Source organism: Aotus nancymaae, unplaced genomic scaffold, assembly GCF_030222135.1.
Source record: "Aotus nancymaae isolate 86718 unplaced genomic scaffold, 86718_ANA_hifiasm-v0.15.2.pri h1tg000010l, whole genome shotgun sequence".
Classification (NCBI taxonomy): domain Eukaryota; kingdom Metazoa; phylum Chordata; class Mammalia; order Primates; family Aotidae; genus Aotus; species Aotus nancymaae.
Genome location: NW_026988421.1, coordinates 42,905,287 through 42,925,020, shown reverse-complemented (window position 1 = coordinate 42,925,020; position 19,734 = coordinate 42,905,287). Strand labels below are relative to the sequence as shown.

General features: G+C 44.3%; 1 protein-coding gene and 1 pseudogene across 6 annotated transcripts in view; both read right to left on the bottom strand.

Annotated features, from left to right (window-relative positions):
- Positions 1-11,228, bottom strand: part of SGMS1 (sphingomyelin synthase 1) — a 324,408-nt gene extending 313,180 nt beyond the window's left edge. For 4 of the 6 annotated variants that reach the window (XM_012467576.2, XM_012467581.2, XM_064374134.1 and 1 more), the window contains exon 1: positions 10,413-10,599. The gene's annotated coding sequence lies outside the window, so the exon portion shown is untranslated. Of the gene's footprint in view, positions 1-9,854; positions 10,074-10,412; positions 10,600-11,157 lie in introns of those variants that run through there. The other 2 variants (XM_012467580.2, XM_064374135.1) reach the window with 2 other exon arrangements.
- A 4,395-nt stretch (positions 11,229-15,623) lies between these two features.
- On the bottom strand, positions 15,624-19,050 carry LOC105727589 (protein SHQ1 homolog; annotated as a pseudogene).
- Between the last annotated feature and the right edge of the window lie 684 nt (positions 19,051-19,734).

Genomic DNA, 19,734 nt, shown 5'->3' with positions numbered 1-19,734 from the left:
TGGAGAGTGTCTCCACACCTCAACAGGCCTCTCCAGCCGGCCCCTGGCAATCCCCCCATCCTCTCTCCCCTGCCACATTCACTCACCAAGCAAATGAGTGGTTATAGGCTGACAGGGTCACAGGGTAGCCCTGATAACTAGCACAGAGAAAACTCCAAACCAGTATTTCTTCCCAAATACAACTTACTTGTACTGTTCTCCTCTGAGTTCTTTCTAAATCCTGAGTTCCTATAAAATCTAAAAGGTTTTCATTCCAAGGTTTTATATATGTAATATTTTTCTAATAGGAAAAAATATAATCTGGATTCCAAGACAGAAAACTTCTGCTCTAATAATAATTCATACTTCTTGAGAGCTTAGTGTGTGTAGGTGCTGTACTAAGCTTGGTACACACTGTAGCTATGTGACCTCATGGCAGCTGGAGGAGAGCTGTACAAAGCTCTTTTTTCCTACAAACACAGTTTTCTACTATAATTAAATTAGTCAAATAAGATTATCTTCTGCCTCTCCACTGTCAGGCTATGTATCTCAATATACTTTTAATTTGTCTGTGCCTAAATTCCCCCATGGGGTAAGTGGTGAATAGGAAGGTTTTGTTTGTTTGTTTGTTTTTTGCCAATGGGAGGCGGAATGAAAAATAACAAAATAAAAATAAATGAGGCCATCTTCCTAAGATGGGAAGCACTGAAGGCACTTCAAACTTCTAATGAGTCTTGACTTACATTTCCAAGTTTTCTCTCCATCTTGGGATCATCTCTCCTGAGCCATTCCAGAAACACTGGTGAGCAGGAAAAGCAAGTTTCTGCTCTAGACTGGCTCAGACACCCCTCTGCTGTCCTAGATAAACAGGACCACATGAGTTCAATTTTTATTTCATGAGGTGGAAAGCACTTCCAATGTCTAAATCTGAAATCATCCCACCTGACTGTAACTAGAAGTAGGAGCAGCTGGTTTCTCACTGACGTGGGCACTGCTGATGGCAATGGTTCTCAAAGAGCGGTCCCCAGACCAGCAGCATCACAGCATCCTCGAACACATTAGACATGTCAACTGCCCACTGCCACCTGCCCCAAGCTCTTTGCCTCACAAACTCTGGCAGAGGTGGGGCCCAGCCCTGGGTGTTGTAAGCAGCCTTCAGGTGATTCTGATACATGCTGAAATCTGAGAGCCACTGGCTTCCGCTGATAAACATCTGAGGTCATGGGAATGCCCTGCTGGGCTAACCTGTGTATTACAATGCTTTATGTAAAGATACTGGCTCCCCACCAACAGTACCTACTCCTTTCTGCCACCTGGCAAGGGTCCCAAATACTAAACTCCAGGGCATTCTTTTTCCTACTCTCTTGAGCAAATTACTTGTGCCCCACTCTCTGTCTCCAAAAAAGGGACAATGACAATATCCACTTCATTGGGTCAAGGACTTGGTGTCTGGCATGCAGTTAGCCATCAACAAGTGTGAATCCCTGTGATTCCAACATCTCTACCAAAAGGTCTAATCAGAACTAGGAATATAGCAAAATAAAATTTGCTTCCTGAATGCTTACCACCTGACTTTTTCTCCCCACTCCATTCCAGAGTCCTGAGGACATCCAGGAATGACAGAGAATGCACCTGGCTTCACTGTCTTTCAGCATTTACTTGCTCAGTCTGCAACATGAGTGTCTACTGAATGCCTGCCAACATGTGGGAAAAGCCCATTCTATAAATCTGTATAGCCTCCAACCAGGTCTTTCTGGACAAAAGCCATCCGATTCTGGGGCACAAAGCCTCACACACCTCAAGAGAGGTACAGAAGGAACGCAATGAATATTAACAAAAGTTGTCATAATAACAGCTAATGTTTATATTGTGGTTACTGTGCAGGGCACTCAGTACCTTATAAATGTTAACTTATATAGTCACCACAACAACCCTGTAAGATGGCTGCTGTTATGACAGCTATCAGAGAGCTGGGGAAACTGAGGCACAGAAGGTTTGCATAACCTGTCTAAAGTCCTATAGCTTCTACATGATGAGGCTGAGATCCAAACCAGGGCTCCAGGGCAAGTGTCCTTCACCACTGTACTATAAGAGAGAGAGCTACCGCTTATCTAGGCATCTTCTATTTATCACCAATCCCACAGCACTGATTTTAACATACTTACGTTTAGGCACAATATCCACTGTCATGGGGTTCAATACTGAGCCTTCAAGGCCCCCAACAGAAATGATAATTCCATTTGGTTTCTCCAGCCCCTTCTCCCCTCCCTAATCTAGTTCCACCTAAGACAAATCAAAATCTCACAGAGCAGGATTTCTCTCTTCTCATAACTCCCCTGGCACTGCACCACTTAACCCCTAATTATATATCATCTGTCACATAGCATTCTCTAATTGTTTCTTGTAGATTAGCCTTTTCTTTCCCACTCGACTGTAAAATTCTTTGGAAGTACCCGTACTTTTTGTGAAACCCAACAAAACCAGGCAGAAACATGGGCTTGTAAATGTAAACTCTGTGTTACACATTCATTGGCTGGCTTATTCACTTAGCTTTTCTGACTCTTCTTTATTATCAACCCTTAAAAACAGATAAAAGTATTAAGTTTATGCTATTTATTTTATTTTTTGAGGCAGGGTCTTGCTCTGTCATTCAGGTAGGATGCAGTGGCGTGATCACAGCTTACCACAGCCTCAACCTCCAGGCTCAAGCAATCCTCTCACCTAAGCCCCCCAAGTAGCTGGGACTACAGGTGTGCACCACCATAACTGGTTAATTTTTTTTTTTAGAGACAGGGACTCACAATGTTGCTGAGACTGGTCTCAAATTTATGGGCTCAAGCAATCTTCCTACCTCAGCTTCCCAAAGTGTTGGAATTACAGGTGTGAGCTACCATATTCAGCCAGCTTATGCTATTTAAAACCAGCATTAGGGGAGGTATTCCACCAACATAACCTGAAAACAACTCTGTTTCAAGATCTGTACTTCAAGCATCTCCTACACTATCTTTTAAACCCTTCAGCAGCCTGGGGGGGGTGTTACTAACCCAGTTTGCAGAAAGAGGAACCTAGGCCTACCAGAAGTGAGTAATTTCACCAATGTCATCCGAGGTTGATGAATTAAGAAAGATTTTTTTTTTTTTTTTTTTTTTTTTTTTTTTTTAGAGACGGAGTTTTGCTCTCGTTACCCAGGCTGGAGTGCACTGGCGCAATCTCGGCTCACCGCAACCTCCGCCTCCTGGGTTCAGGCAATTCTCCTGCCTCAGCTTCCTGAGTAGCTGGGATTACAGGCACGCGCCACCATGCCCAGCTAATTTTTTTGTATTAGTAGAGACGGGGTTTCACAATGTTGACCAGGATGGTCTCGATCTCTTGACCTCGTGATCCACCCGCCTCGGCCTCCCAAAGTGCTGGGATTACAGGCTTGAGCCACCGCGTCCGGCCAAGAAAGATTTTTAAAAGATCTGTCCCAAAAATCCCTTTAGCCTCCCTTTAATGTGGGGACTAAGGTGTCAAGATTCAAATTATCCTCAAAGCAACCTTTATAAAAAATGTTATCATGACAGAGAAAGTTTGAAATTCACTCTATTAAAAATTCATTTAAAAAAAAGAAATTATGACCATGTTCAAGGATAGAATTACAATATGAAGACAGAAAATCTTACAATATTAGACAGAAAAATCATATATTCAATGCAATACCCATCACATTTACCTAACTTTGTTGAGAACTTAACAAGCATTCCAAAATGCGTATGGACACACAAAGATCCACAAATAAACAAGTCAAGTCTGAAGAAAAGTGGGGGCTCACGCTGCCATATAAAACACTGCAAAGCCATAATAAAAAAAATGGGGGGCATAGAAACAGACAGATGAATTATGTTCCATTTAATGGGGACAGTTTCAGTTTGGGATGATAAAAAATATTCTGAAAATGGATAGTGGTGACAACAGTGTCAATGTACTTAAATGCCACTGAATTATATACTTAAAATTGTTAAATGGTAAATTTTATGTTATGTGTATTTTATAATAATTAAAAAACATTTTTAAAAATTAATATGTTGAAAAAGGAGCTATACACAAAATAGTACCATACTGTATGGTCCATTTATATACTATTCTAGAAAATACAAACTAATCCATAGTGACAGCATATTAGTAGTTGCTTAAGTCTGGGACAAAGGAATGGGTGGACTAACAAGGGGCCCAAGGGCAGTTTTGGGATGATGGAAATGCTCTGTATCTTTACTGTGATGGTTTCACAGGTAGGTACATCTGTCAAAAGTAATCAAGCTGTACACTTTGAATGGATTTAGTTTACATAAATAAGTTACAACTCTTATTCTTATTTATTTATTTATGAGACAGGGTCTCACTCTGTCACCCGGGATAGAGTGCAGTGGTGCAATCTGGGCTCACTGCAAACTCCTCCTCCTGAGCTCAAGCAATTCTCCCACCTCACCCTCCTGAGGAACTAGGACTATGCCAATTAGCCAGGCTAATTTTTGTATTTTTTTGTACAGCGATCCACCTGCCTCAGCCTCCCAAAAGGTTAGGATTACAGGCGTGAGCCACTGTGCCTGGCTCTGGCATTTTTTTTTTTTTTTTTTTTTTTGTAAGACATGGTCTCTCTATGTTGCCCAGGCTGGTCCTGAACTCCTAGACTCAATCCTCCCACTTCAGCCTCTCAAAGTTCTGGGATTACAGGCTTGAGGCACCATGTCCAGCCTTACTAACTCTTAATAAAGTTGAAAAAGTAAACTAATGTGTATATGTGGGAGCCTGAGGTATGATAAAAGTGGCTCCACAAAACTATATGAAGGAAAGAATGCTCTGTTTAATAGATGATTTAAGAAAACTGTCTCACAAAATAGAAAGGAAAAAAATAAAGTGGGATTCCCTCATTATCCTATATATGCCAAGACAAGCCTCAAAAAGAATAAAGCCCTCAATGTGAAAGGTAAAACTGGAAAGCTGACATAATACAAAATATCTTTGTAATCTTGGGGTAAGGAAGAACATCTTAAGACTCCTAAAGTGCAACTGAAGGCAAAAATTAATGGATTGAGGCTATATCAAAACTAAAAATTTCTGAAAGTTACCATTGAGAAAGTTGATAAATAAATGACAGGATGGGATTAACATCTAGAATATACCAAAAGAATCTGCAAATTAACACATTAGAAAAGCATGTATGGGTAGTAAAAGAAATTATAGTCACTAACAAATATATTAAATGAGTTCAAATTCACTAAGAAATCATATAAGTTCACATAAAACAATGAGATCCCACTTTGTGGCCACCAAACATTGGTAAAACTATGAAGATGGTTAATAACAAACTTGAGCAAGAATGTGGGGAATCAGGAACCCTTGGGCACTGATGTGGGAGCAGAAAGCAGCTGAGCAACTCTGGAGAGTAATTTAGCAGTGTTTAGTAAAAACAGGTATGTTTGTACACCATTACTCAGCCATCCCATTCCTAAGTAAATACCCTTAGCAGTGGTTCTCAAACTTTCCCACGTATCAGAATCTCCAGCCTGGGAATGCTGAAACACAGTTTAGAGTTTCTGATTTAGGAAGTCTAGAATGTTGGGACCCAAGAATCTGCATTTCTAATAGTTCACGGTTGATGCTGTTGCTGCCAGGTGTGGCCATACTTTGAGAACCATTACCCTAAGGATATTCTCAACCAGATCACTAAGAAAACGCATACAGGCCCAGCTACTCAGTAGGCTGAGGCAGGAGATTCGCTTGAGCCCAGGAGGCGAAGGCTACAGTAAGCCAAGATCGTGCCACTGCACTCCTGCCTGGGCAACAGAGCCAGAAGACTGTCTCAAAAAAAAAGAAAAAGAAAAAAATGCATACAGGATGTTTGCTAGTGGTAACAGGAGTGGATGTGAGTTAAGCATCCATTATTAGGGAAATGGGTAAGTAAAAGTAATAGACACACAAAAGACCAGCCCTACAAAGCAGCAGTCAAGGCAAAGCACTAGATAAATCTACACTAACTGGGATCTCACAGATAAAATGCTAAAGTTCTTTTGACTTTTATGAATGCCTGCAAATTTCCACAATAAAAAGCTTTAAAGTTTGAATTTAAAAAAGAATGAAATCTGTAGCATAGAAGCACTATGTAAGTTAAAAACAAACAAGGTAACTCAACATCTTTAACAAGAATACATATCCTGCACAGGAGAGAAGGTTCCTCTGGGGAATAGAGACCTGGGGTGGGGCGAGAGGGGAAGAAAGAAGAAAAACATAAAACAAGCAAGGGGCTTCTGCACAGTGAGAGGATTCTGTGGCAAGAACTAGAATGTGAGCTCAGCTCTCAGCACCAGAAGTCTAAAATGTAAATCACCCAAGTTCTCTAAATCTCCACTCACCTGCATTTCCGTATAATGGTTGCTTCAGTTAAAGCCCTCAAGGCTTTAAATCATTAAGGGGGCAGATCAGCTTGTCAATGAGAGTGGAGAGGAATCTTTCTCAATGCAAGCTTCGGGTGATTTCAGGCCCCCAAACTCAAACCTGCTACTGAGCCCTGGATTTTCCCTCTTTGACATATTAGTTTAAAAAGACACTGGTGCTCTTGGCTTTTGGCAGAGTGTGTGTGTTTGTTTTTTCTGTGTCTTTCTCTTCACTGTCTGAGTCTCTATGTCTGTGGATCTTTGTGCAACTGCATGTGTGTGGTGTGTTTATCTGTGGAGACAGAGGACTGGGAGAACAGCAAAGCATTCCAGCAGAGACTGAGCCACACTTGTTCATCAACGCCATTCAATGCAGCTTTACTGAATCCAGAAGTCACAGTTATAAAACCAAGATACCTTCCTGGGGCTCCGCCCACCCTTCTCTTTCCCTTTCTTCACTCTCTCCTCCCCGACATCCAGTGCTGCCTCCCAACTCCCACATCCAAGTGGGCTGATCCAAAATAAGGTCCTCTTGTGACTGGGTAGCTTAATAGAGGTAACAACCTTTACAGGGATGCTCTTGGAGAGGAGAAATAGCCATTTATATTCCTCACTAAAAGATTTTAATAGAAAAGCCAAAAATCTTGAAGACCAGGCATATCATAAAAGTTCTTCCAGAAGAGACTGTTATGGCTATAGCTACCATCCAAAAAAGGCGAAGTCATCTATAACATGTTATGCCCCTACCAAGGACACCAGGGCCACGGGTCTTTCCAAGTGCCACTGAACAGTTTGCCATATGAAGTGGTGGGAAAATGTATGTGGCAATCAAAAAATAAAAATCACCAATGACCAAATTGGCATGAGAAAATGCAATTGATCCTTCTGACAGGATTGCTTAAAGAAGCAAGCTCATGCCAAGAAAGTACATTTTTAGGGGAAGAAGAAATACCTAAACAATTGGAGGAAGGAAGAGACAGTAACAGTAAAGGGAAGAATGAACTGGCAGCACACTCTCCCTCCTAAAGACCAGGGCATTAACCCCTGTGTGCAAACAATCCAGAATTTTTATTCTCAAAACACTCTTTCAGCTTTTCTATAGCAGCACTCTTCAGAGTTTACCTGAAATGTTATGATTAAAATGAAGTTTTGTAAGTTAAAGCACATTTGACATGCAACAGGAGCACTTTTTAGTTAAAAAAAAATATATATATATATATATATTTTGCCAGGTGCAGTGGCTCACACGTGTAATCCCAGCACTTTGAGAGGTCAATGTGGGAGGATCACTTGAGCCCAGGAGTTTGAGACCCACCCGGGCAACATAGTAAAACCCTATCTCCACAAGAAGTACAAAAAAATAGCTGGACTTGGTGGTGCATGCCTGTAGTCCCAGCAACTCGGGAGGCTGAGGTAAGAATCATCTGAGCCTGGAGAGTTCAAGGCTGCAGTGAGCCGAGATCATACCACTGCACTCCATCCTAGGTGACAGAACAAAACCTGTCTCAAAAACAAACAAACAAAAAAGAAACTGATGGCTATGCTTAGGAGTCAGGAGTCTGGTTTTCATGACATACGTTAGCAAAGCACACCATTTTTCTAGCTGAAATGCAGGATCTGCCACAAGTTTGAAAAGTAATAAATGTAACCAGAAAAGTGAAAGAATCTTTCAAGCTAAAATTGAATGTCTATGGTCAACATAGGCAATCATGTCTTATGAAAACATAAACATTCTTTAAATGTCAATGTGCAAAGGCATTGATGCATATATTTTATTCTAACCGCATTAACACAAACTTAAAAATATATGATGAACATGGTGAATACTGTTAAACTCTTCTGTTAGGAAGGATTTTTAAATTTTCAACTGCAGAGGCATGTACTGAGTACTACAAGTTAGACACTGTGCAAGATGCCAGAAATGCTCCAATGAATAAGATACTGGTTTAATAACTGTGTCCCTCTGATGTCAATTTAATCCATCCCTGGAGTTAATGTCTTTTATTAAAAAGTTTCTGGATATTTCAAATAGCTTACTATCATCACTGAAGAGTTGCAGAAATATATATTACTGTTTTACTAAAAACATAAATTACTATTCTGTGAAGCAGAACTGGAAGAAAAGGCTTCTTCACTGTTTTACATGTCACAATCCCTTTCTGCAGAAAAACTATTTAAACTGCATGGTGGCAGCGGCCACCCCCTGCTACCCAGCAGATCACAGAGATGGAGAGACTAAAAAACATGCTATATATTGCTGTATACTTTAAGAGAAGCAGTAAAGAAACTCGAAAGACCAGAGCCTCCAGAGCTAAACAGGAAGCAAGATAAGGCAAGTGGGCTGCTACAGGCAGAAGGCAGCTTCTAGAGGTTCCCCCAAAGCTGGCGCCTCTGACAGAAGGCTCAGGCTGCTGCTTGCTTGCTTTGCTTGCTTCTTTGCTTGGCCACGGCATGTCTTCAGAGCTGGAAGGCTGCCACCTGCTGAATCACCAAACATCCCTGGGCTTCCCTTAGAGCACTGACCAGACAGGCACCCATCCCCCCGCTGCCTTCCTTCGCCCGTGGACATTTCACACCCGACCAATGAAACGCTCAGCCCTCTCCCCTTCTGCACAGGCCAAAACAGCCGCCAACCTCGTTCCATCTGGGCAGCTCTAGGCAACTCCCATCGCGTTCCTACGTCACAGTCCCACTCCTCTCCTTCGGCCCACTCAGTCCCTCCTGAATGTTCAACCCCCAGTGCCAGGAAGCGTGGGGAGTTCACAGCACAGCATATCAGACATTCGCTGCTTCCACATCCAGGGAACCAACCAGAAACATCCCCAAACCTGAAAGCAAAATAACCTGTCCAAACAGCTTTAAAGGTCTAGGAAGGTAAATGTCAAGGGAGCTAAAATAGCCGACAGGCCCCAGAACATAGAAAATAAACTTCCCTTTCAGAAAGCAGCCCTTCACTTGGTTTCATAAGCGTGAACCGCTGAAGTCTGTACTGTTTGAAGGTGAAAACAAACATCTGAGAAGCACCTGCCTGGATTCCCTTCGCTCCCTCCGGCCATGACAACCCTCATCCGGATTTCTACTTCGCGGCACTAAAGAGGAAAGCAGCATTAACCAGAACGCTCCAGGCTGAATCCGTTAGCTAGACTAGGGCACTCTACCCCGCCCACGAGAGAAAGCTACAAGCTGGAGTTTGGGTTAAGACGGTGGGAGAGGCAGCCGCTGCTGCCGCGGTTTTGCCCTTGACCCATCGCCTGGGGATAGCGGAGACGCCCTCTGTCAAGGAAAAGTCGCGTCCTGGAGAGACTGTCCAGTTCTAGGCTGCGCCGATGCCCCTCCAGGCCTTGCCCCTAAACGTCCCCGCCCGGCGGGGTCAGCCCTGCGGGGTCTCAGCGCCGCCCGCGAGCCTGGGGGACTGTTACGTGGCCTGGGGAGAAGGGAAGCACTCCTCGGGGAAGGGGATCCCACCTGTTTTGTCGTCGAGGGGCATCGAGGGGCCACGGTGGGGGATCCCGAAACAGTGGGCGCCTGGCCAGCTGCGATCTGGCCCGAAGGTATCAACTGTCACACCGCCGCCTAGGCTGTGGGGGTGGGGCCGTGATTTGAGTCGGCCCCTGTAGGGGTCTCCCGACCCCCGGCGGGCCACTGCCCAAAGGCTCCTCGTTTCCAGATCGCCCCAATTCGACACCAAGCAGCCTTCCAGTCAGCACGCAGTAGCTCTGAAAAGGTGCCCACTGTTGCCCCCTCCTTCCTCCCCGCCCCGACTTGGCCGGAGAACCCCGCCAGCGGCCCGCCCCCTCCGAGTCTGGATCCCGGCCGCCGGACCTACCCCCCGCGCCCACCCCCGGGGAGCGGCAGCTCTGGGGGAGTGCCCGCCAGGTACGCGCGCGGCACCGCGCGGGCTGCGCTCACGCCCCCTCGCCCCAGGGCAGCCCGTCCGCCGCTCCCTGGCATCAGGCCGGGCCCAAGAGACGGGTGTCCGATCCGCCCCCGAGGCCGGCTCTCTGTCCCGGCCCCACGACTCACTTGCACTGGAGTCGCGGCAGCCGCCGGAATTCTGCTGGCGGAGCCCCCTGCGGCGGAATGAAATCCGGGGCAGGGCAGCGTCGGGGCTCCGCACCCCAATCACTCTCTCCGGCCCGCTTCTCAGGCACGAGGGGAGGGCAGCCTGCCCTGGCCAGTTCTTCTGGCTCCCGACCTGCCCGTCGCCCGCCGCCGCTGCTCCGCTGGTGCAAACGCTTCCGACTTGCCACCGCGAGCCTACCGGGCTGCCGAGCATGCCCAGTCCGCGGCCCGAGCCGGCCCGGCTTCCCGCGCGACGCGCGACGCGCAACTCCGCTCCTCCGGGTGTTCGCTGCGGCCGGGGGCGGTGGGCGGGGGGGGGGCGAGCCGGCCGGGCGGAGTCCGCGGGGTTTCCTCCCGGCACGGAGGGGGACCCCGAACCAAAGGACAGTCGGGGTTTGCACCCCTTGAATTTTACTTTCAAGTAATGGGAAACTGAGGAAGCGAGCTCTTTCCCCAGCGTTTTTAGGGACCCGCTAAGTAAGGCCGGGCGGGATCCAGGTTTTACAATCAGGTACGGTAAGCCCCTAGGGGCATGGCCGGAGACGGGAGCCGCTGGAGCTAGGCGTAAAGCAGGGAATGCAAACTCAGCTTGATGGAAGTCGGGCACGAGTTTGCAAACTACCCCTAGATTCTCTTTCCCACCAAACCCAAGGGCTGCGACACTTGGGATTAACGCCAGATTGATCATTCAGAGGAAACGGCTGACCTTCCGTTCTCTAACTATAGACTCTCATCTTCCTCCCGCAACATAAAAAACGCCTCTGGCGACGCCTGGGAACGTGAAGGAGGCGCAAGAGCTCGAACCGCCTGAGGTGAAAACTCCGGCTTCGTCAGAGCCGCCCCGCCCCGCCCCGCCTGGGTCCCACCTCCCGCCGTCCCTCCGGGCTGCCGCAAAAACCCGGAGAGCGGCGGCGGCAGGGCGGAAGCCCACGCATGCCCAGTAGTCCCACCTGGTGTGCGTCGCCCGAAGGAAGGTTTTCCTCTATTGCCCGAGAGCCTCAGCGCCCAGGTTAGGGGTGCACAGCGAGGACAGCTGGCCTTCCGCCCCAGTGCCCGCCCTCCCTGGCCGGCCCGCGCCGCACCTAGGTGGCAGAGAAGCAGCTCAAGGCCGTGCCTCCCGCAGGGTCGAGGACTTGGCGAGCGGGGGAGGGGGTGCGCGGCGGGCCCGGCGTGACACGTGACTGTCCGCGGCTCTCTGGGCAGCCATCTTCCGCCTGGCCAACGGGCCGCGGGCGCTCGGAACCGACCCGGGAGCTGGCGGGACGGGAGTGGAGCGCTGTACTCCCCTGCCACGCCCTCCCGTCGGGCGCCGGGCTCCGGGCCCTGGCCTCCGCTCAGCACTTGCCTCCGCCTAGTCGTGGAGTACAGGAGTCCTGCACTGGCCTCTGGCTTGCCTGGTGGACAGGTTCTCGCCCAGGCCAGAAGCAAACTGCCGCGAAAGCGAGACAGCAGAACTCTGGTGGCAGAGGGCCCACGCTTTTCCCCAGAGGGCGAGGGAGTCCTCCCTTTATCCAGCGAGAGCGCTGCTCCCGCTTCCTCCCGGTTCTAACCTAGTCCCTGCAGAGGAGGCGTGATGTACCGGCAGGGACATTGGACAGAGGCCGTGCTCTTCCCTGCGGTGCATACACCGCGGCCCCTGCTGGTGGGCAGCTTGGATGGTGCTGATGTTCACAGTGAACATTTATTGAGGGCCTGCCACGAGTCCCTTGGGTTTCCTGCTATCTTGGGACCTGCCGCGTCACTGTCACCCGAGAATTTGTTAGAAATGCTCGTTTTCGGCCCAACCTAGACCTACAGAACCAGGAACTGCGGGTGGGGTCCTGCAATATGATTCACAAAGTCCTCCAGTTGGTTCTTATGGACGCCTCTGTATTTCAGTTAAGCAGTGGCATTTTAATAAGCCAGGCAATGAAAACTTCCAGTTTTCCCCAAAGCAAAGTGAGGAGTCAGGGATTCAAAAAGAGGCAGTCTGCCCCAATGCAGGCGTTTTATTTCACCCTCCACTCCTGGCTCCTCTGGCTTTTTCACCCCTACGACACAGTACTGCTCTTCTCAGGAAGATTAGGAAAGTACATTTGTCAAATAGGTTTGTCACGTACGGCTTTAAAATAACAACTGAAATTCAGTTCAACTGCATGTTTTGAGGGCAAGGCTCTGTGAGATGTAGTAGCCCTACTGGTTATTTTTGTCAGTTTGCACCTAAAAGGTGAAAGGAAGGCTTGCTTTCTTGTGATGTAAAGTTTTTCAAATGAAGAGAGTGCCAGAAAACTGATGGCTGGTTTATCTCCCGTGTTGGTTTCTCTCCAGTGCTATCCAGAATGTGCTGTAAGCTTTGGACTTCCTGAAAATAAGGTCCAAGTAAGCATCTGGTCTTTGATGTACTTTAAAATGCACCCCACCCCTGCATGCAAGATAACTAAATTTTTCAAAATATTAATACTTTTTGAATGTAAATTGTGTGTCTAGGGTACTCGCATAATTTTTTTATAATTGTATGTTTGAAATGTTTCATAATAAAATCCTTTTAAATTTTTTTCATGAGGAATTTTAGGATTATATATATATATATATATATATATATATATATATATATATATGTAGCACATGGAAAAAAGCAGGGCATAGAAGTATTTCCACTTTAATTTCAATTTCATAAAATAATTCTTCAGAGAAAAAAATCCATAGATGAATACACCATACATAAAAATAAAACCGTAAATAAACACAGAAAGAAATTTAAAGAGAAATCACCATAGCAGTAAAAGTAAATTCTAAGTGAAGTGATTATAAGAGACACTAAGAGTTGGCCCTCCTTGAAATTTAATTTAGTTATGGTCCTTAAGTCACTATTATTTGTAACCAAAAAAAAAATCTTTAATAAAAATAATTCTCTCTCTTCAGTCCATCCAATCCTAAAGAATTTTTACCAATGCCCCCCTCCTTTTTTTTTTCAGAGTTACCTCTCATTGCACTGTCACCTAGGCTGCAGAGCAGTGGCGCCATCACAACTCACTGCAGCCTTGACTTCTGGGACTCCAGAGATCCTCCACCCTCAGCCTCCTATCTGAGACCACAGGTGCAAGCCACCATGCCCAGCTAATTTTTCTATTTTTGGCAGAGATGGGGTTTCATCATGTTGTCCAAGCCTGTCTTGAACCCCTGAGCTCAAGTAATCCACCTGCCTCGACTTCCCAAAGTGCTGAGATTACAAGCATGAGCCGCCAGTGTGCCTGTCCTACCAGTGTATTTCTTAGGAAAATTTTAATAAACATCATATTGTTGTATTGTAAAACTTTAGGATTCTCAAGTACACAGAATATCATGAATTATGTTGCTGTCAAGACAACTAAGAAACAAAAATGAATCACCTCCAAGTCACAATCTGTCATTAGAAATCATGTTAAAAATAATACTAAGAGCAAACACTGAGGCAAATGCTTCACTTGCCAAAACAGCTATTCTGAAGTAGGTGGTTTGGTTCCAAATGAATGACTTTTCTACCTTTAGAAGGTAAACTACCTGATTTAAAATGTGGTTTTATTCAGTGGACCTTTCAGCAATAGCCGTCACTCACCATTGAGAAGATGAGCCTCTCTCACCACCTTAATTTTTGTAGGTGTATCTTTCACCCCCCTAGTTTGCATAAGACATCATCTAAAGTACTTGCTACTTCATACTCATGGGATCCAGTGATGATCACATATTGTCATCAATAGAGTGGGCCAGTGTGATGTTTTGTGAAATGTCAGAACAATCAAGATCACTTCTATGTTATAAATAAAGCTGTTAAGAACTTTTGTATACTAAAAAAGTGAAATTGGAGATGGACCTTGAAATATTAGTAAGATTAAGTGGCCGGTGGGAATCTGAGGAAATAGGATTCAACTAGACAATATCACTTCTACGATTCTAAGATCAACTGTTATGGCAGTGAGCAGAACCAATGGAGCCCATGGCAACACTGGGAAGGCATATTATGGCCCCTATTGGGTAACAGCAAATCACTTCTGATGAACCTTGCAAATTGGTATGGAGGAAAAGGCATTAGCCAGGTAAATAAGTGCATACCAAATGTCAGATCTGCCCCAGGTGCATATCAATGTGTTCATCTGCCCCAATAAAGGTACCAATTCTGGGAGAGCAGCTGAAATTGGAGTCCCCATCTGATTACATTTATGACATTCCATAGTCATTCTTCAAGATCCATCTGTCTTCTACACTGGCTAAACTGGTGAATTAAATGGGAGAGGTTATAGGTATCACTACCAACAACCTATAGTCAAAGTTCAAATAGTGCTCTGGAAGCAAGGAGCCTTTTGTGTGTGTCCATGGAAATTTGTCTCAATGGAAACCAGAACCACGTAGGCTGAGTAACAGGAGCAAGACTTCAGGAGCCCTCCCTTACCCCTTTAAACTCTTCTGGCCAACCAGGGTTCCAAACCTAGACCAACCAGAAAGCTAGGTGAAGACAATAAAGGTCATTCCAAGTATTGGTCCCAAGGCTTAGATCTGATAATACTCAAGGTTCTGTGCTCATTCCTGTGTCCCTGGCCAGGATTCCTGGCTTCAATAACTGCTTGGCTTCTCATATTCATCGACCAAAAATTGAAATTTGTTTGAAGACACCGGGGTAGATCAGGGATGCAGCTGAGGCTCAGGATGAGATGGGAACTAGGAACTGGAGTATTGAAAAGAACCCAGAAAGTCTTCCCTCTATCTCCTCTGCATTTCTATTTATTCTCTCCCTCTGCTTTCTGGCTTTTTGCCTTCAGTTCCATGAAACAACCACTTGAGAGCTCCCAAGTTTTTAATCTCTTCCAGAAAGTAGCAAGAACAACCTTACCTATATTCCTTAACCCTCTTTTGTAGTTGAATCCTATTTCCTCAGATTCCCACTGGCCACTTAATCTTACTAATATTTCAAGGTCCATCTCCAATTTCACTTTTTTTTGTATACAAATGTTCATAACAGCTTTATTTATAACAGCCGCAAACTGGAAACAACCCAAGTGTCCATCAATAGGTCAATGAACAAATCTATTCAATGAAGTAGTACTCAGCAATGAAAGACACAAAAACAAAAACTCATGACACATGCTGTCACGTGGATGAATCTCAAAATAATTATACTCAGTAAAATAAGCCTGAGCCAAAAAAGAGATACATATTGTATGATTTAATTTACTTAGAATTCTAGGATATGCAAACTAATAACAAGGCACAAGGGCACTTGGGGATAATGAGTCCGTTCCTCACCTCGATCGCGGTGATAGTTTTACATGAGGTATACATTTGCCGACACATTGTACACTTTACATATGTGCAGTTTATCAGGTGTCAAGTATACCTCAGTAAAGTTAAAATAAAAATATTAGTGGGCTCTACATTCTGGAGACACTGACAGTAGAACAATTATTTTCAGCTTGAAATATTAGGTACACTTTGGTAAAAATACTTTTTAACTTTATCTTCACAGTTGCAGCAAGGAAACCAAAAGGGAAAAACATTCACTGATTGAAAAACAATGTCATAAAGTGATCCCAGTTTCTGGGGGGTTGGTTCCAGGACCCCTGAGGATACCAAAATCCTCAAATGCTCAAGTCCCTGATAAAAAATGGCACGACATTTGCATACAACCTACCCACATCCTCCCATACAGTTTAAATCATCACTAGACTACTTTTATTACCCAATACAATGTAAATGCTGTGGCAATAGTTGTTATACTGTATTATTTAGAGAATAAGAAAAAGTCTGTACATTTTTGGTACACATACAATTTTTTCTTTTATATTTTTGATTTGCAGTTATTGAATCCACAGATGTGGAACCCAAATATAGCAGGCTGACTGTATATACTAAGAAAAATTACAAAGTAAAAATGAGGAATTTTCATTCTGTAAATGAAACCAAATCTAACATATTTCTTAACAATGAATAAAACCACTTAAGAGTCAATTATTTGGTGTCTGACAGCTGTCTCTCTACTTCATATTGTTACAGCAGTGGTGCCCTTGGGTTCAGAAACCTGAACTGTGGTCTTCAGTTGTTCCCCACACTCCTCTATCAGAGGCCCAGACACTCCAAGACACCGGGAAGAGACAAGTGACTTTCCCTGACTGGCATCGGGTTCCTGGATGGCTATGTTTCTGCATACTCCACCATCAACAATAAGAAGGGCACTACTTTCCACAAAGGGTCCTTGCAAATAACTGACTGTCTTAGATGAACTATCTTTGAGTTTAACTTGTTTTGAATCTGAGTCTGAGTCTTCATTTCCAGATGACACGGTGCTGTCTGACTCCTCTATATCACTTGCCTCAGAGCTGGAGCAAAGTGTCTGCTGCCCAGAAACTGAATGAGCTGCTTTTAATGCAGTTTCTTCCTGGACAAGAAGTGCTGCTGCTGCTAGTTCTTCCAGTTCTAACCCCAGCTGGGCCTTTGTAAGGGAGACTTCCTTTAAGGCTTCTGCAAGAACTGCCAACTTTTAGATTTGACTTTCTGAATTCACACATAGTAGTCTGAGATGTAGAGATCATTCAGTATGTATGCTGCGTTGTTTTCCTGAAAAATTTTGTGAATATCCAGAGACACTTTAAAACTGCACTTTTACCTAGTTGTAATATCTTTATAATGTTCCTGTAGGCCTTCATTACCAGCTTGAAATGGTGGTAGAGTGGGTAACATAACGCCCTTCTTCCAAAAGACAGCATGATAGCATGAACATTAGTCCAAGTCTCAAACCACTATAATGTTGGACTCAGTTTCCTGATATTCCATGAAGATTCAACGTTCTTCTCTCCTTCAGTGACACAGGTTTCATAGCAATATTCCAGAAGGACATCAATCAAACTGTAGTACACTTGACAACAGGTTCTCTTGTCCAGCAGATAAGATTTATTGACAAATTTTTGTAGCTGATATTTCTCTTCTTCAGAAAAAGACACTAAAGAAGCATGATTTCTTGCTCCTGACTCTTTTCCAAAAAGGCAGTCATTTTTTAATATTTGTCAGTCCACCAAGGATTGTACTTCAAAATCTGTTCAACCGCCTCGTCCTCAACAATGTCAGTTAGATAATGATCAGGATCAAACTTGGCCAGCTCAGTGGCCAGGCACTTCTGTCTTGGTTCAGCTGCAGGGCTGAAATCTGGATCCTTAATATCAGTAACATCACTCAATTCATCCTGTAACCACTGAAACACTCCTGATTGTAAGTTTCCAAATCCATAGTGGCACTGCGGATTCATAGCACTTTCTGATACCTTTTCATAGGGTGTCTGCTCAATTTCCCAATCAAACTCTTCATCGTCAACTACTTCTTCAGGAATCTTAGAAGCACCTATTTCTTCCAAAAGTGGTCTCGCTGTCCTGGATTTTCTTGGTGCCAGAAGAGCAGCTAACATGTCTAGCCCCTGGGCAGGCGAATGGTAAAAATTCCTTTATCTGCGTCATAGGACGCTTGGTCGCTTCCATTTTCTACAATTTTTCCAGGAAGGGTTAATCTGAGAAAGCAGGACTTGGCATAGAACTTGAAGTCAGGCCTCTCAAAGTAGACGTTGAACTCTGAGACCTGGGTGTAGGGCATGTGGATGGCGATGGTCAGGAAGTCCAGCTCCTGACTGAGCCGGACGCAAAGGCCAGTTTCAATTGCTCTCACTGCCGCCACAGTCCCGTCACACAAACTCTCCCCAGTTTCACCTTTTTAAAATAAAAGATGTCTGTCTTCCAGGACACAAAAGCCTCCTATACACACATTTTGGCACTTGATTATATTATGTCTTTTACAGTGCTCTGCATGTTTCTTGCAGGTAAGTCTTGATTCTTCAACTACATATTAAATATCTATCAAGGATATATATTTAGCTTTCATCTTTCAGAGCTCCTAGCATAGGACTTGGCACCAAGTAGCCCATAGTAAACAATTATTGAACCATAATGTATGATTTTCTTTTCTACTTTTCACTGCTATGTTTTTGTTTAAAAAGGGTAAACCACTAGCAATGAAAATGTCCTTGTTATGTTATCCTTCTTCTCTAATTAGCAACCACCCTTCACAATCTGCCATGTTACATTTAAAAAGGATTTTCAAATTAGACATTTATGCCTGGGCATTAACCAGGGACTGATATATCAGTGCCATTAGCGGAACACTGCCCTGGCTGGCAGATGTGGCACCATTGTCAAGACTTGTAATTTACTTCTAGCTTTTCACTAGTCAATGTGTAACTCCAGGCAAGGTTTAATTATCTCCTCTTAAAATGGGAATAATGTAACCCACCCCCACTTTGCTTCCCATGGGTATCATGAGAATTAATTAGTTCTGTAATGTGAATATATGTCTATAAAATGTTGTATAGTTCATTAGAGATAAACATAAATGAAAACATAAGATATTGTTCAATGTATTATGAATGTTCATTGTTGCTGTGTTTAGTAGAAAGTACATGTATTACAACAATAGTGGTTGTACACAAAATAACAAATACATGTTGGGTCAGCACCTCCTCCAATTACCATTTGCAAACAAGTCCTGGATGGCCAGACCTAATTGGAAGGTTGAGGCAAAAATTATGTCTCCCTCACTAAAGAAGGGGAGATTGATATAGTGCACTCACCCAAATTTCGTAATTCTGCATGAAGTCTTCAAAAGCTTCAAATCTAGGCCAGGCTACAGGAAAAACGGCAGCAATTAAAGACTGGGTCTTTTTCTGGAACCTCAGCAGCACCTTCCTTGTTTTGTAAGATTTTGAAGAAGCATATCAAGATTCTTCCACCCATTCCTTCACAGTATAGCAAATAGGAGACACCATCTTTCCTCCCATGACACCTGGAAGAATGGGAGACCAACACACTCCAGGACACGGCCAGAAAAATTCAACGAAAGATTTGCTAAATCCTCTGCACTATGATCTAGACCAGAATTTCTCAACCTCAGCTCTGTGGACATTTGAGCCAGATAATTCTTTGTTGCCCGAGGCTGTTCTGTACATTATAGGGTGTTCAGCAGCATTCCTGGCCTCAACCAAATAGATGCCAGTAGCACCTCTCCCACCCCCTTGTGACAATCAAAGATATCTCCAGACATTGCCAATGTCCCCTGGTATAGGGGAATCATCTTCAGTTAAGAATCACTGATTTAGACAATGATCAAAGAGGGTAACTAAATCAAAAGACACTGCCATCTTAAGTTGATCAAGCATCCTTCTTTGAAATCACTCGGCACTTTCATATATTGCATTTATATCTTAGGTATTCATGTTCTATCAATTCAGCAAATATTT